Source organism: Scyliorhinus canicula, chromosome 10, assembly GCF_902713615.1.
Source record: "Scyliorhinus canicula chromosome 10, sScyCan1.1, whole genome shotgun sequence".
In the NCBI taxonomy this organism is placed as follows: Eukaryota; Metazoa; Chordata; class Chondrichthyes; order Carcharhiniformes; family Scyliorhinidae; genus Scyliorhinus; species Scyliorhinus canicula.
In genome coordinates this window covers 44143371-44168272 of record NC_052155.1, presented here as the reverse complement: position 1 = coordinate 44168272, position 24902 = coordinate 44143371, and positions in this window count along the sequence as shown.

Here is a 24902-nt window from a genome sequence, read left to right as displayed (position 1 = left end):
GGTGGTTTGTGAAGGGGCTGTTCTCGAGTGACAGCTTTACCCGAAACACTACTTACGTAGTGTCTCCCACCCATCCTCCTCCTCTAACCAAAAAAAAAGTTCTGTCCGTCGGATTGCTAAACTAACAAGTTTTGGGGTTTTTTTTCCGTTTTCAGTAGTTGGGAAGTTAGTTCAGTGGGAATGGAGGCTAGGGCAGTTGAATGTTCCTCCTGCAGAATGTGGGAGGAAAGGGTCACCTCGAGTGTCCCTGCTGACTACATCTGCAGGAAGTGCACCCAACTCCAGCTCCTCGAAAACCGCGTTAGGGACCTGCAGCTGGAGCTGGATGAACTTCGGATCATTCAGGAGGCGGAGGGGGTTATTGAGAGGAGTTATAGGGTGGTAGTCACACCTCAGGTAAAAGAAAAAGGTAGATGGGTTACCGTCAGGGGAACGAGAGGGAACCGGCAGGCAGTGCAGGTTGTGGTCATTGACAATGTGGTCATGACAATGTGGTCATTCCCCTCAATAACAAGCACACCGTTTTGGATACTGTTTGGGGGGAGGGGGGGGGGGGGGAGACTTACCAGGGGTAAGCAATGGGGCACAGGTGGCTGGCACAGAGTCCGTCCCTGTTGCTCAGAAGAGAAGGGAGAAGAGGAACAGAGCACTTGTCATTGGGGACTCCATAGTTAGAGGAACAGACAGGAGGTTCTGTGGGAACGAAAGAGAACATAGAACATAGAACAGTACAGCACAGAACAGGCCCTTCGGCCCTCAATGTTGTGCCGAGCCATGATCACCCTACACAAACCCACGTATCCACCCTATACCCGTAACCCAACAACCCCCCCCCTTAACCTTACTTTTTTTATTAGGAAACTACGGGCAATTTAGCATGGCCAATCCACCTAACCCGCACATCTTTGGACTGTGGGAGGAAACCGGAGCACCCGGAGGAAACCCACGCACACAGGGGGAGGACGTGCAGACTCCACACAGACAGTGACCCAGCCGGGAATCGAACCTGGGACCCTGGAGCTGTGAAGCATTTAGACTCACGGTTGGTGTGTTGCCTCCCAGGTGCCAGGGTTTGTGATGTCTCTGATCGTGTTTTTGGGATTCTTAAGGGGGAGGGGGAGCAGCCCCAAGTCGTGGTCCACATAGGTACCAACGACATAGGTAGGAAGAGAGATGGGGATTTGAGACAGAAATTCAGGGAGCTAGGGTGGAAGCTGAGAGCTAGAACAAACAGAGTTGTTATCTCTGGGTTGTTACCCGTGCCACGTGCTAGCGAAGTGAGAAATAAGGAGAGAGAGGAGTTGAACACGTGGCTACAGGGATGGTGCAGGAGGGAGGGTTTTGGTTTCCTGGATAATTGGGGCTCATTCTGGGGTAGGTGGGACCTCTACAAACAGGATGGTCTTCACCTGAACCAGAGGGGTACCAATATCCTGGGGGGAAGATTAGCTAGTGCTCTTCGGGGGGGTTTAAACTAATTCAGCAGGGGGATGGGAACCTAAATTGTAGTCCCAGTGTACAGGATGTTGAGAGTAGTGAGGTCAGGGATAGGGTTAAAAGTTCGAAAGAGGGCAGCAAGCAAGATGCTGGTTTGGAGTGTGTCTACTTCAACGCCAGGAGCATCCAGAATAAGGTGGGTGAGCTTGCAGCATGGGTCGGTACCTGGGATCTCGATGTTGTGGCGATTTCGGAGACATGTGTAGAGCAGGGACAGGAATGGTTGTTGCAAGTTCCAGGATTTAGATGTTTCTGTAAGAACAGAGAAGATGGTAAAAGAGGGGGGAGTGTGGCATTGTTAATCAAGGAAAGTATTACGGCAGCAGAAAGGACGTTTGAGGACTCGTCTACTGAGGTAGTATGGGCCGAGGTTAGGAACAGGAGAGGAGAGGTCACTCTGTTGGGAATTGTCTATAGACCTCCGAATAGTTCCAGAGATGTAGAAGAAAGGATAGCAAAGATGATTCTCAACAGGTGCGAGAGTAACAGGGTAGTTGTCATGGGAGACTTTAACTTTCCAAATATTGACTGGAAATACTATAGTTCAAGTACTATAGATGGGTCAGTTTTTGTGCAGTTTGTGCAGGAGGGTTTTCTGACATAGTATGTAGATAGGCCAACAAGGGGCGATGCCACATTGGATTTGGTACTGGGTAATGAACCCGGCCAGGTGTTAGATTTAGATGTAGGTGAGCACTTTGGTGATAGTGATCACAATTCGGTTATGTTTACTTTAGCGATGGGCAGGGACAGGTATATACCGCAAGGCAAGAATTATAGCTGGCGGACAGGCAATTGTGATGCTATTCGGCAAGATTTAGGATGTATAGGATGGGGAAGTAAACTGCAGGGGATGGGTACAATCGAAGTGTGGAGCTTTTTCAAGGAACAGCTACTGCGTGTCCTTGATAAGTATGTACCTGTCAGGCAGGGAGGAAGTTGTCGAGCAAGGGAACCGTGGTTTACTAAGGAAGTTGAAGCACTTGTCAAGAGGAAGAAGAAGGCTTATGTTAGGATGAGACATGAAGGCTCAGTTAGGGCACTTGAGAGTTACAAGTTAGCCAGGAAGGACCTAAAGGGAGAGTTAAGAAGAGCGAGGAGAGGACATGAAAAGTCATTGGCGGATAGGATCAAGGAAAACCGTAAGGCTTTCTATAGGTATATCAGGAACAAAAGAATGACTAGAGTAAGATTAGGGCCAATCAAGGATAGTAGTGGAAAGTTGTGTGTGGAATCAGAGGAGATAGGGGAAGCGTTAAATGGATATTTTTCGTCAGTGTTTACACTGGAGAAAGACAATGTTGTTGAGGAGAATACTCAGGTACAGTCGACCAGGATCGATGGGATTGAGGTTCACAAGGAGGAGGTGTAGCAATTTTGGAAAGTGTAAAAATAGATAAGTCCCCTGGGCCAGATGGGATTTATCCTAGGATTCTCTGGGAAGCCAGGGAGGAGATTGCAGAGCCTTTGTCCTTGATTTTTATGTTGTCTTTGTCGACAGGAATAGCGCCGGAAGACTAGAGGATAGCAAATGTTGTCCCCTTGTTCCGGAAGGGGAGTAGAGACAACCCTGGTAATTATAGACCTGTGAGCCTTACTTCGGTTGTGGGTAAAATGTTGAAAAAGGTTATAAGAGATAGGGTTTATAACCATCTTGAAAAGAACAAGTTGATTAGCAATACTCAACACGGTTTTGTGAAGGGTAGGTCATGCCTCACAAACCTTATTGAGTTTTTTGAGAAGGTGACCAAACAGGTGGATGAGGGTAAAGCGGTTGATGTGGTGTATATGGATTTCAGTAAGGCGTTTGATAAGGTTCCCCACGGTAGGCTATTGCAGAAATTACGGAAGTATGGGATAGAATGTGATTTAGCGGTTTGGATCAGTAATCGGATAGCTGAAAGAAGACAGAGGGTGGTGGTTGATGGCAAATGTTCATCCTGGAGTTCAGTTACTAGTGGTGTACCGCAAGGATCTGTTTTGGGGCCACTGCTGTTTGTCATTTTTATAAATGACCTGGAAGAGGGTGTAGAAGGATGGGTTAGTAAATTTGCAGATGACACAAAGGTCGGCGGAGTTGTGGATAGCGCTGAAGGATGTTATAGGTTACAGAGGGACATAGATAAGCTGCAGAGCTGGGCTGAGAGGTGGCAGATGGCGTTTAATGCGGAAAAGTGTGAGGTGGTTCACTTTGGAAGGAGTAACAGAAATGCAGAGTACTGGGCTAATGGCAAGATTCTTGGTAGTGTAGATGAACAGAGAGATCTCGGCATCCAGGTACAAAAATCCCTGAAAGTTGCCACCCAGGTTAATAGGGCTGTTAAGAAGGCATATGGTGTGCTAGCCTTTATCAGTACGGGGATTGAATTTCGGAGCCACGAGGTCATGCTGCAGCTGTACAAAACTCTGGTGCGGCCGCACTTGGAGTACTGCGAGCAGTTCTGGTCACCACATTATAGGAAAGATGTGGAAGCTTTGGAAAGGGTTCAGAGGAGATTTACTAGGATGTTGCCTGGTATGGAGGGAAGGTCTTACGAGGAAAGGCTCAGGGACTTGAGGTTGTTTTTGTTAGAGAGGAGAAGGCTGAGAGGTGACTTAATAGAGACATATAAGATAGTCAGAGGGTTAGATAGGGTGGACAGTGAGAGTCTTTTTCCTCGGTTGGTGATGACCAACACAAGGGGACATAGCTTTAAATTGAGGGGTGGTAGATATAGGACAGATGTCAGAGGCAGTTTCTTCACTCAGAGAATAGTAGGGGTGTGGAACGCCCTGCCTGCAACAGTAGTATACTCGCCAACTTTAAGGGCATTTAAGTGGTCGCTGGATAGACATATGGATGAAAATGGAATAGTGTAGGTCAGATAGGCTTCAGATGGTTTCACGGGTCGGCGCAACATCGAGGGCCGAAGGGCCCGTACTGCGCTGTAATGTTCTATGTTCTATGTTCTGGGGAGGGGAGGGTTCGAGATGCAAGAACTCGGATGGGTTGAATGACTTTCCTCATCCGTTGTTACCTAGTGATTCATTCCAGTAGCTGTTTAGTGCAAGTAAATGTTTGCAAAGAGCCCTTTACCTATGATTTATTTGACACTTCAATTATAAGCTGTAATCATAAAAGCAATATAAACATCCTTTTCTTTTATACACAAGTAGCCCTTTTAAAGAATCCGAAATGTGAAAACAAGACAGAAAATTCCATAAACATGCTTTATTTGCAGAACAACATTTGAAGTGTGTTGCTCTTTGGTTAGAAATTAAACCCTCTTCCAGATGTCAGTAGAAAATTTTCCACATGCCTGGATTGGTGCAGCTGGAAGGCTTCTCAAGAAGTTGAAATCATTCAGGACAAAGCAACACATCTGATAGACAGCCGCTCCATCAGCTGAAACATCCACTCCCTCTATTACCATGGTTGCAGTGTGTACCATCTACTAAGTGTACTGCGGCAGCACAACAAGGCTTCTTCACAGCTTGCTCTGTAACAGCATTATGTGAGCATTTTCATTTTATTTATTAATTTTTGAAATGCGGACATCTCATTTATTACCAACCTATAATTACTCCTGGGGGTCAGTAAGCTTAATTGGCTGGCTGGCTGGTTTGTGATGCGGAGCGACGCCAACAGCGCAGGTTCAATTCCCGTATCAGCTAAGGTTATTCAATCTTGCCCCTCGCCTGAGGTGTGGTGACCCTAAGGTTAAATCACCACCAGTCAGCTCGCTCTCAAAAAGGGGAGAGCAGCCAATGGTCTTCAGGGATTATGGTAACTTTCATTTCATTTTGTAATTACCCTTTAAAAGATGATGAGCTGCCTTCTTGAACTGTTGCAGTCCACGTGATGTCGGTACACCCATAGTGTTTCAGGATTTTGACCCAACGAGAGCGAAGGAACAGCAATGCATTTCCAAGCCAGGTCCTATATGCCTTGTGGGGGGACCTTGCAGGTGGTGGTGTTCCAAGACGCCTGCTCCTCTTGTCTTTCTAGATGGTACAGGTCATGGATCGGAAGATGCAGTTGAAGGAGCCTTTTGTGCGTTTATGCAGTGCATCTTTCAGAAGAAAATGTGGGGGTTGGGGTGTCAATTCAATGGGTTGCTTTGTCCTGGATGGTCGAACTTCTTGAGTATTGTTGGAGGTGCATCATTGAGGCAAGTGGAGGGTATTCCAACATACTCCTGACTTGTGCCTTGCAGATGGTGGACAGGCTTTGGGGAGTCAGGAAGTATGTTACTCTCTGCAACCAGCCTCTTACCTGCTCTTGCAGTTAGAGTATTTGTATATGGCTCCAGTTCATTTCAGGTCCACAGAACCATAGAACTTCTACAGTGCAGAAGGAGGCCATTTGGCCTATCGAGTCTGCACTGAACCTCTGAAAGAGCACCCTACCCAGGCCCACTCCCTCGCCCTATCCCCGTAACCCCATCTAACCTGCACATCTTTAGACTGTGGAAGGAAACCGGAGCATCCGGAGAAAACCCATGCAGACACGGGAAGAAAATGCAAACTCCACACAGCCAGTCAGTCAAGGCCTGAATTGAACTCAGGTCCCTGTCGCTGTGAGGCAGCAGTGCTAACCACTGTGCCTCTTCCCTTGCTTCAATAGTTTAGGAATATCTGAAGGGAAGCATGCAACAACTAGATAACTCTCCTATGCAAAGATTTGGAAAACTCTTTAATGTTCAAAATGAATGCCATTGGCAAACTTTGGATACATCAAACATTACACAAATGCACACTCACCTTGGCAAACTGGCAACAGAAGGCTTTAGGGAGGAAGCTCAACATCTTCCTGCCACCATGGGATACTTCAATGGGTAAATCATAGAATTTACAGTGCAGAAGGAGGGCATTTGGCCCATCAAGACTGCACTGAAAGAGCACGCTACTTAAGCCCACATCTCCACCCTATCCCCGTAAACTTGTAACTCCACTGAACCTTTTTGGACACTAAGGGCAATTTATCATGGCCAGTCCACCTAAGCAGCACATCTTTGGACTGTGGGAGGAAACGGGAGCACCCGGAGGAAACCCACGCAGACACGGGGAGAACGTGCAGTGACCCAAGCCGGGAATTGAACCTGGGACCCCGATGCAGTGAAGCAACTGTGCTAACCACTGTGCTACCGTGCTGCTCACGGTAAGAACAGCAGCAGCTCAGCAGGCCACCAATTAAAGTAAGTAACTAACCTATCCATGGCTATTTTACCCCCCCAGGGACATTTTACCACCCTTCATGTGAAAATACCACCTTGCTTCATGGGTGTTCTCTGCCTCCCTGAGAGGATTCTGATGTTGCCACTGGAGGGTTGAATCTTCTGATTGCTGAGACATACCTGGCTGGCCCCCGACACATTAAAGTAATAATTCCCTCTGGCTCTACGAGGGCTCCTCATCCCCATCCTGGACTCTCAGCAGTCACTACTCCTTCTGCTAGTAGTCTTTACGGCAGCTTCTTAGTTGGCTGTTGTCCATAAAATCCCCCCCCCCCCCCCCCCCCCCCTCAAGTCCCATTTTTAGCCTGCACAGTCTCAGGACTCACAATATGCCGGTAAAATGTTCTCCGCAACACATCCTTCAAACACTTGTCTTTTTAATGAAATATAGGGATCCTCGATGTAACATTCCTACAGAATGTATGTGAGCTCATTATGCCACTGAGCTATTTCCATATCTTGCTTAATCTTTCCTGTTCTGAGGGTTTCAGATTGATCTAAAGATGTGCCAATTAACTACAATAAAGGAAATGTATCAAAGGGCAGCACAGTGGCGCAGTGGGTTAGCCCTGCTGCCTCACGGCGCCGAGGTCCCAGGTTCAATCCCAGCTCTGGGTCACTGTCCGTGTGGAGATTACACATCCTCCCCGTGTTTGTGTGGGTTTCGCCCCCACAGCCCAAAGATGTGCAGGCTAGGTGGATTGGCCATGCTAAATTGCCCCTTAATTGGAAAAAAATGAATTGGGTACTCTAAATTTAAAATAAAAGAAATGTAGATTAAAATATAGGACAATTTATGCATATAGAACATCCAGGTGTTTTTGTTTCTGAATTACAATTTTAATGTTACACAAAAATGGTTTAGAACCTGAATCTTGTTCTTCTACAATTGAAGCTAAAACACAATGAAACTGTCCACTGCTCTGTACCACATGACAAACCATACCATCGCTGTCAAGAAAACTGCGGCGGGATTCTCCGCTCCCCCAGATGCATGTTTCTCGGCGGCATGGCGTTCGCTGGCGGCGGGCTTCTCTTCCTGCCACTTGTCAATGGGATTTCCCGTTGATGCCACCCCACGCCTCTGGGCAACCTATAGATGGGGGTGTGCTGGCAGCGGGAAAAAATAATTGCAACAGCTGGAGAATTCCGACCCCTGGTGCTGCAGCATCAATTGCTCACGGATCATCATTCGACATCACCAGTCAGAATCTGTTGTAATTCAAGGGGTCACGTTTGGTTTACCTCATTGAATTCGTGGAATTCAAATGAGGCAGCTGTCAGGAGCTTGGGAAAAAAAAATAGATCTATGGCCAATCACAAATTACTTGCCCTGTCCCTGAATCTGTTACACAGAGACAATCATTCCATACAATCAAAGCATATCCACCAGCTTAAGGCAACCCTCCTCTTTGTGGGGGATCACATTGACAAATGTCTTGTAAATGACTGCCCCCTTTGGAGGGTGAGAAATCACCTTCATGGTCTCCAAGCTGCAGGGTGTAGATCACCTTAGAATAACGGACAGTGCCCGCTTCAAGGGCAACAAGAGCCTTGTTCCAACCTATTCCTACATTTGCTCCTGGGTACCAGCGAAACAGACACTGAGTTGCCAGATTGTTTCCTGGGTGAACAAAATTCCCATCTCCCTTCTTCCATTCATAATGAGCCCTGCCATCCTTTTGACCTGACCCAGCTCAGTGACACCACTAAGCGTGAACGCCTGTGTGGTGAATGTAATATATATGTTAATTCACACTGTCTTTGTAAGTGCAGTAGCGCTATCCTACCACTAGGGGGAGTAGTGCTGGGAGCACTCAGGAACTTGTACTGCGCTCCACCCTTGGCTCCGCCCACAATTCCTCCCCCTAGTGCAGCTGTATAAATACCCGTGTCCAGAGTCAGCTTGGGACTCTACGAGTTCATCGACAGGTAACAGGCTGGCTCGGAAGTAAGTCGATTAAAGCCTAGATTCACATCGGAAACACGTGTCTGGTGAATTGATGGTTCCATCAATTTAATCGACTTAAGAACAGTAAAGATCGATTATGGAATTGGCCCTCAAGCCTGGACGCCTGGAACTCAACCCGCAGGATGCAGAGGCTAAAGAAATCTTCTCCCACTGGATCCGGTGCTTCAAGGCCTACCTGGCCGAAGCGAGCACAGCCGAAACTACAGAGGATCAGAAGCTAAATCTACTGCACGCGAGGGTGAGCCACAGAATCTCTACGCAACTAAACTCGGCCAGTTCATATACTGTGGCGCTAGCAGTTCTCGAAAAAATGTATGTAAGGCCCATTAATGAAGTTTACGCTCGCCATGTGTTCACGACCCGCCGCCAGCAGCCTACGGAATCACTCGCCGAATTCCTGAGAGAACTTAATAACTTGTCCAATGACTGTAATTACCAAGCGGTTACCGCGGCTGAACACAGGGAATTGGCGGTACGCGATGTTTTTGTAGCGGGCCTCATGTCTAACTATGTGTGCTAACGACTGCTGGAAAAGGGGGCCCAGGACGTAGAAACGACTGTGGAAGCTGTGACCACGATGGAGGTCTCCTTCCGCAGCCTTAACTCGTTCCCCGCGGACCCCGCGACCCAATCATGGGCCCCCGATCAGCGACTCCCCCAGGCCTGTGCTACGCGGCCGCCCAGCCACCATGCTGCCCCAGCCAGCCACTATGCTGCTCCAGCCAGCCACTATGCTGCTCCAGCCTGCCACTTCTGCGGCCAGAATCAGCACCCGCGGCAGCACTGCCCAGCCCGCAACGCGACCTGCAGCAGCTGCGGGCGAAAAGGGCATATGCAAGAGTGTGACTCGCAAAAAGGGCCCCAGGTTCCAACTCCCCAGCGACTCGCAGTAATCGCTCCTCTCACTCGCAGCCCCGCGGGGCCCGAAACATTGCGGCCTATGCCCCGACTCCGCCCCCTCCAGCCACGTGCAATCCATGGGGGCGGCCATCTTGGATGCCATCTTCCTCGCCGCCCGACACGTGCGACTCATGGGGGCTGCCATCTTGGACGCCATATTCCCCGCCGCCCGCCACGTGCGATCCACGGGCCCGATCGGCATCTCCGCGCTCGGACAACTCAGCGGAGGAATTCGAATTAGACTATGAACTCAGAGGGAAGTCATCACGGGGCCACTCCAGCACAGCTGATCGAGCCGCCGACTACCAAAAAGTGATGTGACCAATCAGAGGGTGGAGCCCTGAGGAACTGATTGACAGTGACCAAGAAACTGTCCACAAAAGGGGCGGGGGAAACTCAAGCCAGGTAAAAGACAATGCAACCATGATTTCTGTCTCTTTTGGAACTGGCCTGTGCCCACTCCAATTGCAGCATAACAACCAGCCAAGTACAAGACCACGATCGCTACCTGAGAGAGACAAGCCGCAGCTGAGACAAACCTGACGACTTGCAGCCAACACACGTGGGGACTCAGATAAAGGCCTTATCTACCCGCACAGAGCCGGTCATCCAGAAGTTGGGGCCTCACGGTAGCATGGTGGTTAGCATCAATGCTTCACAGCTCCAGGGTCCCAGGTTCGATTCCCGGCTGGGTCACTGTCTGTGTGGAGTCTGCACATCCTCCCCGTGTGTGCGTGGGTTTCCTCCGGGTGCTCCGGTTTCCTCCCACAGTCCAAAGATGTGCAGGTTAGGTGGATTGGCTATGCTAAATTGCCCGTAGTGTAAGGTTAATGGGGGGATTGTTGGGTTACAGGTATACGGGTTACGTGAGTTTGAGTGGGGTGATCATTGCTCGGCACAACATCGAGGGCCGAAGGGCCTGTTCTGTGCTGTACTGTTCTATGTTCTACCCGCAACTCAGTGCGGTCACCCTGGACCAATCACGACCAAAGAATCTATGAAACTCGATGGCAGAGGTCCATATCAACGGGTACAAAACGCCATGGCTCTTGGACTCCGGGATCACAGAGAGCTTCATACATCCAGACCTGGGGCACTACCATGGGGGTCTCACCTCCGGCATGGCTGAGGACGCCGGGCCCCGTACTCCTGAGAAAACACGTCAGGGCGCACAAAACCGACCCCCTTGTGGAGAAGGTACGCCTGACCCACTCCAACCCCCAGTACGCATTTGTCGAGTTCCCTGACAGCCGTCAGGACACTGTATCCCTCCAGGATCTGGCACCCGCCGGATCCAGTGCCCCCTCTACCCCCACAGAAGGATCTCTCACCCTACACCCCATGCTGTCGCCCCCTTGCGCTCCCGAGCCCACGAGCTCGCTCCACCAGTTTCGCGCCCTCACGCCGGCCAACGGACAGTCTCCGGTGAAACCAGGAGAGTATGAAGCTCGGATACAACCCTCCCTGGAGTCCCCCATCGTACCCCAGCACACTACACCCATCCAGCCACCGCAAGAGGCTGCAACCCCGGTGCTCCGCAGATCTCAGCGGATAATCCGACCGCCGGACAGGCTGACTTTATAGGCTAGACCACCAACCCCACCGAACTTGATTTTTTTGAAGGGGGTGAATGTGGTGAATGTAATATATATGTTAATTCACACTGTCCTTGTAAGCGCAGTAGCGCTATCCTACCACTAGGGGGAGTAGCGCTGTGAGCACTCAAGAACTTGTACTGCGCTCCACCCTTGGCTCCGCCTACGACTCCTCCCCCTAGAGCAGCTGTATAAATACCCGTGTCCAGAGTCAGCCTGGGTCTCTACGAGTTCATCGACAGGTAACAGGCTGGCTCTGAAGTAAGTCGATTAAAGCCTAGATTCACATCGGAAACATGTGTCTGGTGAATTGATGGTTCCATCAGTCTGTGAGGCTTAAATGCCGTTCCAACAGCGCATTCTCTTTAAACTTCCTTCTACTTTTCCCAGAACAGTTTACTAGGAACTCTTTTGCCTCTCATCCAGTGCAAAAGGAGAAAAGTTCATACCCATTAACGTGGTCCTATCACCATGCAGTCAAATTGCTAATAATAGTATTGACAAAACAGGGTAACAAGATTACACACTTGGCTGCATTGAGCTATTTATGGGAGTTGTCTAAGCACTCTGGAATTTTGTTGGTCTTTTCCTGACTTTTAATCAGTGGTGATATAAAGTTACAAATATTAGGTTGCCAAGTGTTACTTTGTTGGATGGAAAAGTTTTGAAGAATGTCCATTAAAGCTCCTGTAACTATAATTGGAAACAAAGTACAATTAGAAACACCTGCATTTATGCGAGGCCTCATGTTTCTGAGAAACATTTCAAATTGCTTTCTTTGAAATGTGATGATGCAGCTCAATCCGTTCATCATACTGTTGCTGAGGGATATCTATTGGCAAGCCATTGGCTACTGTCAGAGCCAACTATTGGCTCTTTCAGAGAGTCAGTGCAGACTTGATGGGCTGAATGGCCTCCTTCTGCACTGCAAAATTTCTGTACTCTTCTTCAAATGATATCCGCAGAAATCACAAGAAAACATTGTGGCCAGGGTTTTGTGCCCAAGGTGAACATGGGCACAAAATCCTCCGAGAGTCAAAAAACGAGAATCTCGCTGACGGGCTATCATTTTAAGGTTCTCGCCCCCACCAGTGGCATAAGGTTCTTGCCCAGAAATGTCAGGAAATAAATGTAAATAAATTATAATATCATTATAATAATTATAATAAGTGTGGGCAGCACGGTAGCATTGTGGTTAACACAATTGCTTCACAGCTCCAGGGTCCCCGGTTTGATTTCCGGCTTGGGTCACTGCCTGTGCGGAGTCTGCACATTCTTCTCGTGTGTGTGTGAGTTTCCTCCGGGTTCTCCGGTTTCCTCCCGCAGTCCAAAGATGTGCAGGTTAGGTGGATCGGCTATGCTAAATTTCCCTTAGTGTCCAAAATTGCCCTTAGTGTTGGGTGGGGTTACTGGGTTATGGAGATGGGGTGGAGGTGTGGGCTTGGGTAGGGTGTTCTTTCCAAGAGCCGGTGCAGACATGATGGGCCGAATGGCCTCCTTCTGCACTGTAAATTTTATGATTCTAAGATTAAAGAGCCTTCCCCACTGTCTTGTCCCCTCACATTGGGATCTCCCCTCGCAATTCATGCCATGTCGACGAGGTTTATAACGGGTTTTTTAAAACAGGATCCAGCCAAAGCCAGGGGTGCACAGGTAAGTATCGCCCGTGTGCAGGGGGGAAGAGAGAGACATGGCCAGGCAGTACCCTGGCATTGCCCCAGGCAGCATTAGGAGGGAAGTTCCAGGTCAGTGTCAGGTTGCCAGGGGGCAGTGCCGGAGAGGTGCAGGGGTCCCCTCTGGAGAGCTCCAAATGGTGGGGGGGGGGGTTTTCTGTGTCTATGAGGGGTGGGATTCCCCATTTCCAATGGGAGGGGGAAGCTTGTCAGGTAGGGGGATAGGTTGCCCATGTGCATGTGGAGACATCTGTGTGAGTGGCTTGGTCTTTTTTTGTCACTAGAGATCAAGGCACCCTTAATCTCGGGATTTCCAATGTTACCGTCTTTTTACAGTCCATCCCTGCCAGCATGACGACGTGGGCCAGGCTTCCTTTTTTTATTGCACCAAGTGCTGGATTATCTGGTGAGAAATGCCAGTTGTGTAGCCGGCGAGCTGCTCACCAGTTTTCTTGCCTGAGCCAACACTTGGTGCAAAAGTTATAAATTCCGCCCTGTATTCTTGAAGAAACACCAAAATCCAGAATGCATCAGGAAAGTTGACAACAACCAAAATTTAAGGGGCTTCACATGTGAACAGAAGTAATGGTGAAGTTAAGACAGCTAAAACTATACGGCCGGGATTCTTCGACCCCTAGGCCAAGTTCTGACGCTAGCGTCAAACACGGCGCGAGCCATTCCGAGGTCAACGGGCCTCCAGGCCCAGGTATTCACCCCTTCCTAGGGGGCTAGTATGGTACCGGAGTGGTGTCCGCTGCTCCAGCGCTCAAAAGCCGGCGCGCCACAGCCGGCGCAAGTTCGCACATGCGCATGGGTTCCCGTTTCCACGCCGGCCCCAGGGCAATATGGCGGAGCCCTACAGGGGCCTGGCGAGGAGGAACATAGGCCCCCCACGATAATAGCCCACCCGCTGATCAGTAAGCCCTGATCGTGGGCCAGGCAGCCGTGGAGGCTCCCCCCTCAGAGTCGGATATCACCCCCCCCTCCCCCCCCACCACCACCAGTACGGCCCCCGCAGCTAGAACTCCGAGCTCCCGCCGGGAAGGACCATACGTAACCTATGCCAATGGGACTCGGCTGAACTCAGCGGGCTGTCAACGGCCCCCGACCAGTGCGGCGGCGATCTCGCGGGTGCCCGTGAATCGGCGCTGGAGAATCAGTGAGCCGGCGTCGGAGTGGCGTGGCACGATTCTCGCACCCCCCACCGGTCATTCTCTGACCCGGCGGGGGATCGGAGAATCCCGGCCTACAGCTTACCATATCATGACACTGGGGGCGATTTAGCGACCCTGTTGCTCCAGGTGCAGATCCGAGCGCAATGGGTGAATCGTGCACGAGCTACAAATCGGGCTCCGCACTGGGCGCAAAAGCTCGCTGGAGTCACCTGACTCAGGTGATCTGTCCAGCACAATCTGGATCATGCCGTCACTGAGCTATGGCTCATTTAAATACCCAGATGCCGGATTTGCCAGCACCCGGGATCACATCGCGATCCTGGGAGACCTCGCCAGGGCGCAGTTTCGTACTGGTCCACAGAAATGGCACTGGCGTGGGTCTCCTATGCCATTGAAGACCCCTGGGTGTTCAGGTCTAGCGCAGGGTGGCACCCAGGTGCTTCCCTGGCACCTTGGCGCTGCCACCCAAGCACCCTGGTAGTGTCAGCCTGGAACTACCAGTATCTGGGGGACATTGTCAGGGTGCCAGTGGCCCTGTCAGGGATCCAGGATGGCAATGCTATGTACCCATAGCCAGGGGTCAGGCACAGGGCGGTCTTGCCAGGTTGGGGGCGGGGGGGGGGTGGAAGTCAAAAGAGAGGAGGGCGGGCCTGAAAGGCGGGGGAAAAGATTGGGACAGCCTTCTAAAAAGGCGCCCTGATCTGCAAGGAGCCTTTCCTCTTCATGAAATGTAGCACGCGAGCAAGAAATCCCTTTAGGTGCATCTTCGGTAGGGAGAAACGGCAAGTCGAGAAGCAACAGCAAAGTGTTGTTGGATAGCGGGATGTTTGTCACCATGGCAGCTGCCGAGAAACAGCCTGCTAATTGCGCCGCTCAGTGGACTTAACAGTGAAGTCCACTGAATTATACCCACTGTTTGTCCAGACAGGGACATCTTGCTTTCCCGGAAGGTAAAAGCAAATTACTGAGGGTGCTGGAATCTAAAACAAAAAACAGAAAATGCTGGACAATCTCAGCAGGTCTGACAGCATCTGTGGAGACAAAAGGGAGCTAACGTTTCGAGCCTTGACAACGCTTTGAGAAACAGTCATCCAGACTTGAAACAATAGCTCCCTTTTCTCTCTACAGATGCTGCCAGGCCTGCTGAGATTGTCCAGTATTTTCTGTATTTGCTTTTTTTGGAAATTGGCTTTCAGGATTATTTTGATCCAGGTGAGAAACATTCAAGCTCCTCATATTAGTCCAAGCTCTTTAGGTTCTATTAATCAACAAGAGAACCTACTTGGAATATGGTGGACCTGCCTTTCTCACAGATACAGGTTTATCAAACTCCAGAGAGGGTTGACCTGCTTGCAATCTTTATCAACAGCTGTGTCAGCTTCCAGCCATTTTGGCCCTAAGCTTACCTCACAACCACAGAGTATGTATAACCACTGGTTGGCAGTCAGATTATCATCAAGCCAGAATTAAGGACATTTCTACGTGGGACATGACATTTCATAGGAGCATTGTGAGCAGCCCTTGTCATTTAACTTGGGCTGATACACAATTGAAACAAACCTGGATGTGAATATATTACATATCTCAGGGGAGGAACATTGGGCTGGATTCTCTGACCCGCCACAACACTTTTCTGCCGTGACCCGCTGGCGGGATTCTCCATTACGCCGTCCGGTCAATGGGGTTTCCATTTGTGGGGCAGCCCCATGGCGTCGGGAAACCCCCTGGCGCCGGCAAAACGGAGAATCGCAGCAGTGGAGAATCTCGTCCATTATGTTTTCCCTCAATTATGGTTGCAATTTTCCCTTCTGGGCTTTCATGGGAGGGTTGGGTTTCCCGCTGCTCCCTGTCAGAAACTCCATTTACATCCCAATGTATCTCATGAGAGCTCACTAAAAGCCCAGCTCACCAGAATCAGGTTCACACTCCTGATCTAACTGTCTCACCGGCAGATGATTAGACCCATCTCATTCCCAACTGCATACAACTGGTGTGCACATGGTGAACTGTGTTTAAATCACAACTTTGAGATTCGCACGTGCAGCGCTCACCTACCTTTCCCTGAGCTGCTCTCGCTGCTGCTCCGACTCCGTGCCAAGGCTTCTCAATCAGGGCCAGCATGAAGGGAAGGAGGGTGAAAGGCACATGCTTGACTGGGGAGGAGGGGGGGTGGGTGGAGATGTGGCTGGAGTACAGAAGCAAAAGGGTAGTCAGAGGCATGTAACTAGGGGGGGTGGGAGGGGAGACAGGGGGAGGGGGTTGGCTGATCTTGGGGACTGAGGACTCGATCCTCCTTGGGGCCATTTTCATCTTCTCCACAACAGGTCCTGGGCTGCAGAGAGTGGATGTTTGTAATGGGTGTTGTTGCAATATGGCAGACGGACATTGGACTGACTGTTGAAGGCCCCTTAAGATCAGCCATAATGGTGAATGGGCTGAATGGCCCAATACTGCTTATGTTTTCTCTTTCAGGCCGTCTCATGTCCTCTTTGCTTCAGTGCTTCACACCTCCTTCCTTACGCCCTGCCTTGCTTGGGCCGCAATATTTCCTGCATCCTTGAACCTGTCCAATAGTTCATTTGATCCTGACTCCTTGTGCATCTCAATTAAATCAACTAATAGTGTGAAATAATGACTATTTAGGTCAATTCCAAGTTAGTAAACTGTGGCAATCTGATTGCTTATATATAGAAATAGTAACTACTGGGAGTGAATATAATGTAATGGTGTTGACAGTTTATATTTTGAACAACGGAAACCAAAGAATGATTTTAGGGCATACACCAATATCCACAATGTTTCTTGCCATTGATCTGGAATGGTATTTAAACCGGAAGGTTAATAATACGGTTCTTGCAGATTTGTTGAGAAATAAATTATAGGTGATTGCCAGGAAATTCTATCTCTAGTACATCCATGTGTTGAATTGTTGAAGACTATTTGCAGAGCAGGGTCTTTACTTTTTAAATCTTGGCTGGTTTAATCTGGCACAAAACTAACAGCTGGTTTCACTTAACCCTTCGGTCCCTTGTGGTAGTAATTCAGGTTTCATTTCACTGCGACTGTTCTATTCGGAAATCCCGGTCTTCATTCACTCCCCACTGTTTGCCCAGTCTCCTTGGCAATTAGTTCTCATAGAACCGTAACTAAAGTGTCTGCAATTCTAATAACTTTCAATTCCATGAAGTACTATTAGTTTAAAAGGCCATGGCTTTCTTTATATCAATTTTCAGTGGGAGGAATTGTTGTAACTTTGCATCTAAAAACAGGGTTTAACAATTTCCAGGGGTAGGGAGGCATGTTAGTATGATGGTTAGTACTGTTGCTTCTGAGTGCCAGGGACCTGGGCTCAATTCCCGGCTCGAGTCACTATCTGTGCGGAGTCTGCACGTTCTCTCCGTGTCAGTGGGTTTCCTCCGGCACTCCAGTTTCCTCCCACAAGCCCCGAAAGACGTGATTGTTCGGCAAATTGGATATTCTGAATTCTCCCTCAGTGTACCCGAACAGGCACAGTACAATGGTAACTGGGGGATTGTTACAGTAAATTCATTGCAGTGTTGATGTAAGTTTACTTGTGACACGAATAAAGATTATTTTTATTATAAAACTGTGACCGAGGTACTTATTGGCAGGTGAAGAGGGAGCAGGAGCCCATATTTTTGAGGGTGAATGCTGGAAATGCTGGGTGTGCAGTGGTCCTGGCAAATTTAATAGCAGGATTTTATCATCATCTTTTCATGTTGTTTCCTGTTTGCCTATCAACCAGATTGAGAGGCTAGATTGAGAAGCTAACTGCTTGGAGAGAGAGCCACCACTTGAAAATGGTCCCTGACAACCAAAATTGATCAGGGGATTTTGGGATTGGTGGCACGGTGACACAGTGGTCAGCACTGCTGCCTCACTGCACCAGAGACCCGGGTTCAATTCCAGCATAGGGTGACTTGTCTATGTGGAGTTTGCATGCTCACCCCGTTGTCTGTGTGGATGCTCCAGTTTCCTCCCACAGTCCAAAGATGTTCATGTTAGGTGGATTGGCCACCCTAAATTGTCCAAAAGGTTGGTGGGGTTCTGGGGATAGGGCAGGTTATTGGGACTAGGTAGGGCGCTCTTTCAGAGGGACGGTGCAGACTCGATGGACCAAATGGCTTCCTTCTGTACTGGAGGGATTCTATGATTTTGGGGGCCGTTGGAGTGCAGCAACATGAAGGGATCAGGGGATAGTGATGGTGGTGCTTGGAGTGCTCACAGCCCTTAATCAAATGCAATTTGACTATAACCCATTTGACAACATAATTTTAACAGGGCAACACTGCCTAGCTCCTTTAAGGTTCTTAAGGTCTCACAGTGGGAATCCGGATCACAGTGGCTTTGAAATTCCTGTGGTCAGTTAAAATCATTAAATTGTTTATAAATTTAGGCTCCAATTTACAGTCAACAAACAGCAATTTTCCTAATCCCTAATTTTCAGGTGGAAATTTCGAGCACCCAGGTCCAAATGTCTAAAGTGCACCTGAAAACCATCTAAGCTGAAATTGGGGCCAGGATTCTCTGCCGGCGGCTGCCGGTAATGGGGTTCCCGATGCGGCGGAGAATTGAAAAATGAGGGCCGGGTGTCGACGGGTGCCAATCCCAACATGGTCCTCTGACCCACTGCTGACAGCGGAATCAAGATTTACGCCCACTAGCGAGAGGATGTAAATGAAGCAAATCAATCTTAATGACCCATTTGCATCCATTTTGTGGGCATGGCATCCAATTCTCCGGGCCTCTGTGATTCTCCGGTCCCCTGGGCCGGGAATCACGTGGGCGGGATTACTACCGGTCTCACCTAATATGCGATTGACATGGTGGACCTCGCGGTGGGCCATGGGGGTAACTCTTTGAGGGAGTTGCCTCCAAAGTCCATCCGAAGGCCTCCCTCCTCTTCACAATGCAGTACCTGCCCAGTACAGCGAATTCAAAAACTTTTCTCACCTCTTCTCTCTCTTCCCCTCAGCAGCCACAGCACCTTGTCCCCATTTATAAATACCAGCAGTGAACGCTGCCCATGTCACTTCCGCCTTGCGTTGCAGTGCATCGCGGAGACCTGGAGAATACTAGGCCGAACCCAGTACTGATATGGTATTGCATGCTAATGTCGGTTTTGCATGCCGACATCGGAGTGGAGCGCTTTGTCAACACCAGCAAGACCCCGAACATGGCCAACGCCCAGAGCCGATTCTGATTTTTCGATTCTCGTCCTATTGGGAAACGCTCTTTGGGTGTCCCGGGACGAAGAATCCACCCCATAGTCTCCCAAACGGAAAACTTCGCCCAGGGTCAGATCACGTATCGGGAATTCTGGGAAAAAAAATTCCAGCCCTTCACGCTGGCGAGGTCTTCTGGTCCCGCCAATGAGAATGGAGATTTTGACGGCTCTCCGGCGGGGAGGTTTCAGCCTGAGCCCCTGAAGAAGTAAATCTGAGGATTCATTTGAGCCGAAATGAGGAACAGCCAAAAAAGGGCTGAGTAGTCTACAATGCAACAACTCTGAATCGCATTAGAATGGAGATGCGGGAAGATGGAATTGTTGCTTCGGTGGGTTAAAATTTTTTACAATTTGCACATTTTCAAAAGATGAACTAATAAAGTACATCGAGCTTCAAAATTTCCATTTGTAGTATTGTGCACACGCTTAATATTTCTGGGACATTAATCTGTTCATTATTTTAATCAGTTTATTTCAAACAACTCACATTTGTTAACATAATAATGAGAAATGTCATGCATACACATTAAGCACTCGCTTGATAATATCAGCAAAAGTAATTTCTAATATCTAGTTTCAGCAATTAAAATGTGTACATTTCAATATAAAGTACAAAATATGAACAATGTTATTATACATAAATTAACATGATCTCAATTAAAGAAGAAATTCCAGCAACTATGGACTGTTCAGATTGCATATTCTGGCCTGCGACTCACTCCCAGCTGTCCATTACTGTCCATGTATAAATCATCTGAACCCCTTGATCTAATTCCAGCCTATAACTCACTCTCAGGCAGTCATTATCCTGTATATAGATCTTTTGAACCTATTCAAGTATATTGTAGCTGAAACTTGTTCAAAAGTAGCCTTTTTTCGAAACATTCGCCATCCTGACCCCTCAATTAGATTCCAGTCTGTAATTCAATCCCGCAAATAATTAATTGACATCTCTGTGCCAGGACATATTCATGTGACCCTTACATTTTGGAGGCTTTGCACCTGCCTTTCAAGGTGATATCATTGAAAAGGTTTCGACCATATTTATTACTGAAAGGTTAAAAGGTAGATGCTATATGTGAAACCAAACAATATGCCATTAATTTATGGCTCATTACTGCCTTGTATTCATTTGCGGCTGTATAAGAAGGTGTTATTATTTACCGACATGGCTACCCAGCATTCTAAACATCTCATCCGTTATCTTCATAATTCAAGAATGAATAGTCTAGTGCCTTCTTCCCTAATTGAATTTCACCTGTGCAAAATGTGCCAAGGTTTCTGTTCCTGTACTCTCACTAGTAATCAATTCTACACCTCTATAAGCTTCCTACTACGTAAAGAGAGGGAGTTTCCGTCCAGCTACACAGCGCCGGCCCTAGGGTTGCTGGCGCCCCGGGCAAGCTGAACTTCGGCGCCCTTGGGGGGTGGGGCGGGGCCGAGAGGGGGCGGGGCCGAGGGGGGCCGCGGGGCCGAGGGGGGGGCGGGGCCGAGAGGGGGGGCGGACCCGGGGGGAGCGGACCCGAGGGGGGGGGGGGCGGGGCGGGCGGACCCGAGGGGGGGGCGGGGCGGGCGGACCCGAGGGGGGGGCGGGGCGGGGGGGGCGGGGCGGGGCGGGCGGACCCGAGGGGGGGGGCGGGGGGACGGACCCGAGGTGGGGGGGGGGGCGGGGGGACGGACCCGAGGCGGGGGGGGGGGGGGCGGGGGACGGACCCGAGGCGGGGGGGGGGGAGCGGACCAAGCGGGCGAGCGGACCGAGCGGGGGGGACGGACCGAGGGGACGGACGGACGGGGGGGGGGGCGCCCTGGGGGAGTGCGGCCACACTGGGGGAGTGCGGCCACCGCGCATGCGCTGGTTGGCGCCGGCCCAACTGCGCATGCGCGGGACCCGAGTCTGGCGCCCCCTAGCACATGGCGCCCCGGGCAACAGCCCGAGTTGCCGGTGCCTTGAGCCGGCCCTGCAGCTACACCCCTTTCCTGGTGCGGCGCTCCCCCGTCGGCAGCAGGATTTTCCGTTGCGGCAGCCGGCAAATGGGGTTTCCCATTGTGGGCATCCCACGCCATCGGGCGTGAGTGCGCTGCCGGGGATAAGGAGGCTCCCGCTGATAGAGAATGCAGCAAAATGTTACATAATTGTCCTGTTTTCCTTTAGACAGGTTGAGGTAAATGTTCTTGGGCAGTGGCTCAAAGCGAACGCTAACAAATTGACTCCAATGGAAACAAGTCGAACTGCTATTGCCATTTTGTGTGGCCACCCACAACTGTTTCCTATCCTGGATACCCTGGATCAAACATCTCGCCGAAACCTTCAAAACATCTTTCAGTTTATCATAATGTCCACTCATGTATTTAATGAGATGCAGACAGGCAGTGATTGACACATAGGATGACCAGTAAACATACAACACAGTACAGCCAATCACCAGACAGGACACTACCACTATAAAGCCAGCCAGAGGGCACTCGGTTTCCCGCTCTCTCGGGACTCAGCTACTGAGACAGTCAGAGTCCACGAGCTAGCCAGTGCAAACACCATGCGGTAGCTAGTAAGTCTGGTCAGGCTACTACAAGGTCACCAGTCAGATCAGTATAGTGTCGACCCACAGTTGAATATGTATAGCAGTTCTATAGTTGAATAAAACAGTGTTGGATCTTCTCAAGTGTTAGACGACCTCAAGGCAGCATCGGATGCCAGGAAGATCGCGCTATTTCTCTCCACTGCGGGGGATCACGCCATCCACATCTACAACTCCCTTATGTTCGCCAATGGCGAAGATAAAACAAAATTCAAAACAGTCCTGCTGAAGTTCAACAGCCACTGTGACATTGAGGGTAATGAGAGCTTTGAACGGCCGAGTGGACGGCGAGACCAACACCCGACTGCGCAGGTGCGTACATTGACCGACTGAACTGCACATGCGCGATGGCGCACTGAACGCGCTGACGTCGGCGACATGATGTGTCCGAATTGTGGCTCCGCCCACTTAAAATGGCAATGTCCGGCAAAAGGGCGCCGATGTCTATAGTGTGGCAAGCTTGCCCACTACGCAGCCCTTTGCAGATCTGCTCCACCGCTCAGCATCCAGCGATCCCAGCTGTGACACAGAGGTGTCCGCTCAGTACAGCAAGGCATGCCAGATTCCAATCCCGACAGCCCAACGGACCCTGATGCTGACTGCCTCAATTCTCCATATCGGGTGGGCATCATAACCACACATGAGCTGGCCTTCACCACACCTGCGCAACGCCTCTCGATCCTCAGTGTGGATCCAGACGATGAGTGGTGTGCTGTCCTCACAGTTAACAAGGCTTGCATCCGATTCAAACTGGACACGACGCGTCTGCGAACCTCATCTCACAATCCGACCTCGACACCATCCAGGCCCGACCAAGCATTCTTCCACCGGCCTGTCAGCTCCTTGACTACAGTGGCAAAGTCATAGCTGCCAGTGGCTTGTGTTAACTAGGGGTATCCAAAAGGCGATCAAGGCAACATTAAGGTTTGAAATCGTCAGGCCTGACAGGGCGTCCCTGCTCGGTGCTTGCGCCTGCAAGCTCCTGAACCTGGTTCAGCGAGTTCACACCACGTCATCGTTACCGGAGACGGCCTCGCCAGATGGAAATTTGCAATCCGACATAGACGACATTATCACGCAGTACCACAGCATATTCGATGGAATAGGCACCCTCCCATACCGATATAAAATCCTGCTCAAGCCGAACGCCACCCCTGTAATTAATGCACCACGCCGGGTGCCGGCGCCCCTCACGGATTGTCTAAAAAAGCAACTCCAGGACCTCCAAAATTAGGGCATCATCTCGAAGGTCACAGAGCCGACAGACTGGGTCAGCTCCATGGTCTGCGTAAAGAAGCCATCAGGGGAGCTCCGCATTTGCCTTGATCCTAAGGATCTAAACCGCAACATCATGTGGGAGCATTACCCGATGACGAAACGTGAAGAGTTGACCAGTGAGATGGCTCATGCCAAATTCTTCACTAAGCTGGACTCTTCCCGGGTCTTTTGGCAAATACAGTCGCAAGCTATGCACATTCAACACCCCATTCGGTCGCTACTGCTACAACCGCATGCCTTTCGGCATCATATCTGCCTCCGAAGTGTTTCACCGCATCATGGAGCAGATGATGGAGGGCATCGAGGGGGTGCGAGTATATGTGGACGACGTGATTATCTGGTCCACAACGCCCCAGGAGCACGTCGCTCGCCTCAAGCAGGTATTCCAACGACTTCATGAACATGGTCTCCAGCTCAACAGGGCCAAATGCTCATTTAGTCAATCGGATATTAAGTTTCTAGGTGACCACATCTCGCAGCAGGGTGTGCGGCCAGACGCCGACAAAGTATTGCCGATCAACGCCATGAAGACCCCGGAGGACAAGAAGGCTGTCCTCCGCTTCCTCGGGATGGTCAACTTTCTAGATAAATTCATTCCCAATAGGGCGTCCCACATCACGGCCCTTCACCATCTCGTCAAGAAGTCAACGGAATTCCAGTGGCTGCCCACACATGAAGCGGAATGGCGTGAGCTGAAGGTAAAGCTCACCACAGCCCCAGTTCTAGCGTTCTTCGACCCAACCAAAGAAACCAAGATATCAACTGATGCAAGCCAGGCTGGCATTGGGGCGGTGCTTCTCCAGCGAGATAACTCCTCGTCCTGGGCTCCAATGGCATATGCCTCCAGGGCCATGATGCCCACTGAGCAAAGGTACGCTCAGATTGAGAAGGAATGGGGCAGCACGGTGGCCTAGATGGTTAGCACAACCGCCTCACGGCGCTGAGGTCCCAGGTTCAATCCCGGCTCTGGGTCACTGTCCGTGTAGAGTTTGCACATTCTCCCCGTGTCTGCGTGGGTTTCGCCCCCACAACCCAAAAAATGTGCAGAGTAGGTGGATTGACCACGCTAAATTGCCCCTTAATTGGAAAAAATAATTGGGTACTCTAAATTTAAAAAAAAAAAGAAAAAAAAAAAAAAAAGATTGAGAAGGAATGTCTGGGCCTCCTGACAGGGATAGTCAAGTTTCATGACTACGTTTACGGCCTGCCAAAATTCACGGTGGAAACGGACCACAGGCCTCTAGTCCACATAATCTAGAAGGATTTAAATGACATGACACCTCGGTTACAGCGAATTCTTCTTCGACTCCGCCGCTATGACTTCGAACTTGTCTAAAAGCCAGGCAAGAGCTGATCATGGCAGATGCCTAATCCAGGTCCAATACCACACCGTGTGAACAGGGTGACCAGGGTGACACATAGAAGCACAAGTGCAGTTGTGTGCCACCAACCTCCCAGCTCTGACAAACGGGTGGTCCAAATTCGTGAGGAAACGGCCAAGGATCCTCTACTGCAGCGTGTGATGCAGCACCTTACCCATGGCTGGATGAAAGGACAATGTCCCCAATTCTTTAACGTGAAAGACGAGCTGACGGTTGTGGAGGGAATCCTTCTGAAACTCGACTGGATCGTTATTCCTCAGAGCATGCAGGCTATGGTGCTGGGTCAACTCCATGAGGGTCACCTTGGAGCCGAGAAATACTGACGCAGAAGTCGGGAGCCAGTTTATTGGCCGGGCATTAACCAGGACATTGCCGACACGGTCCTCAACT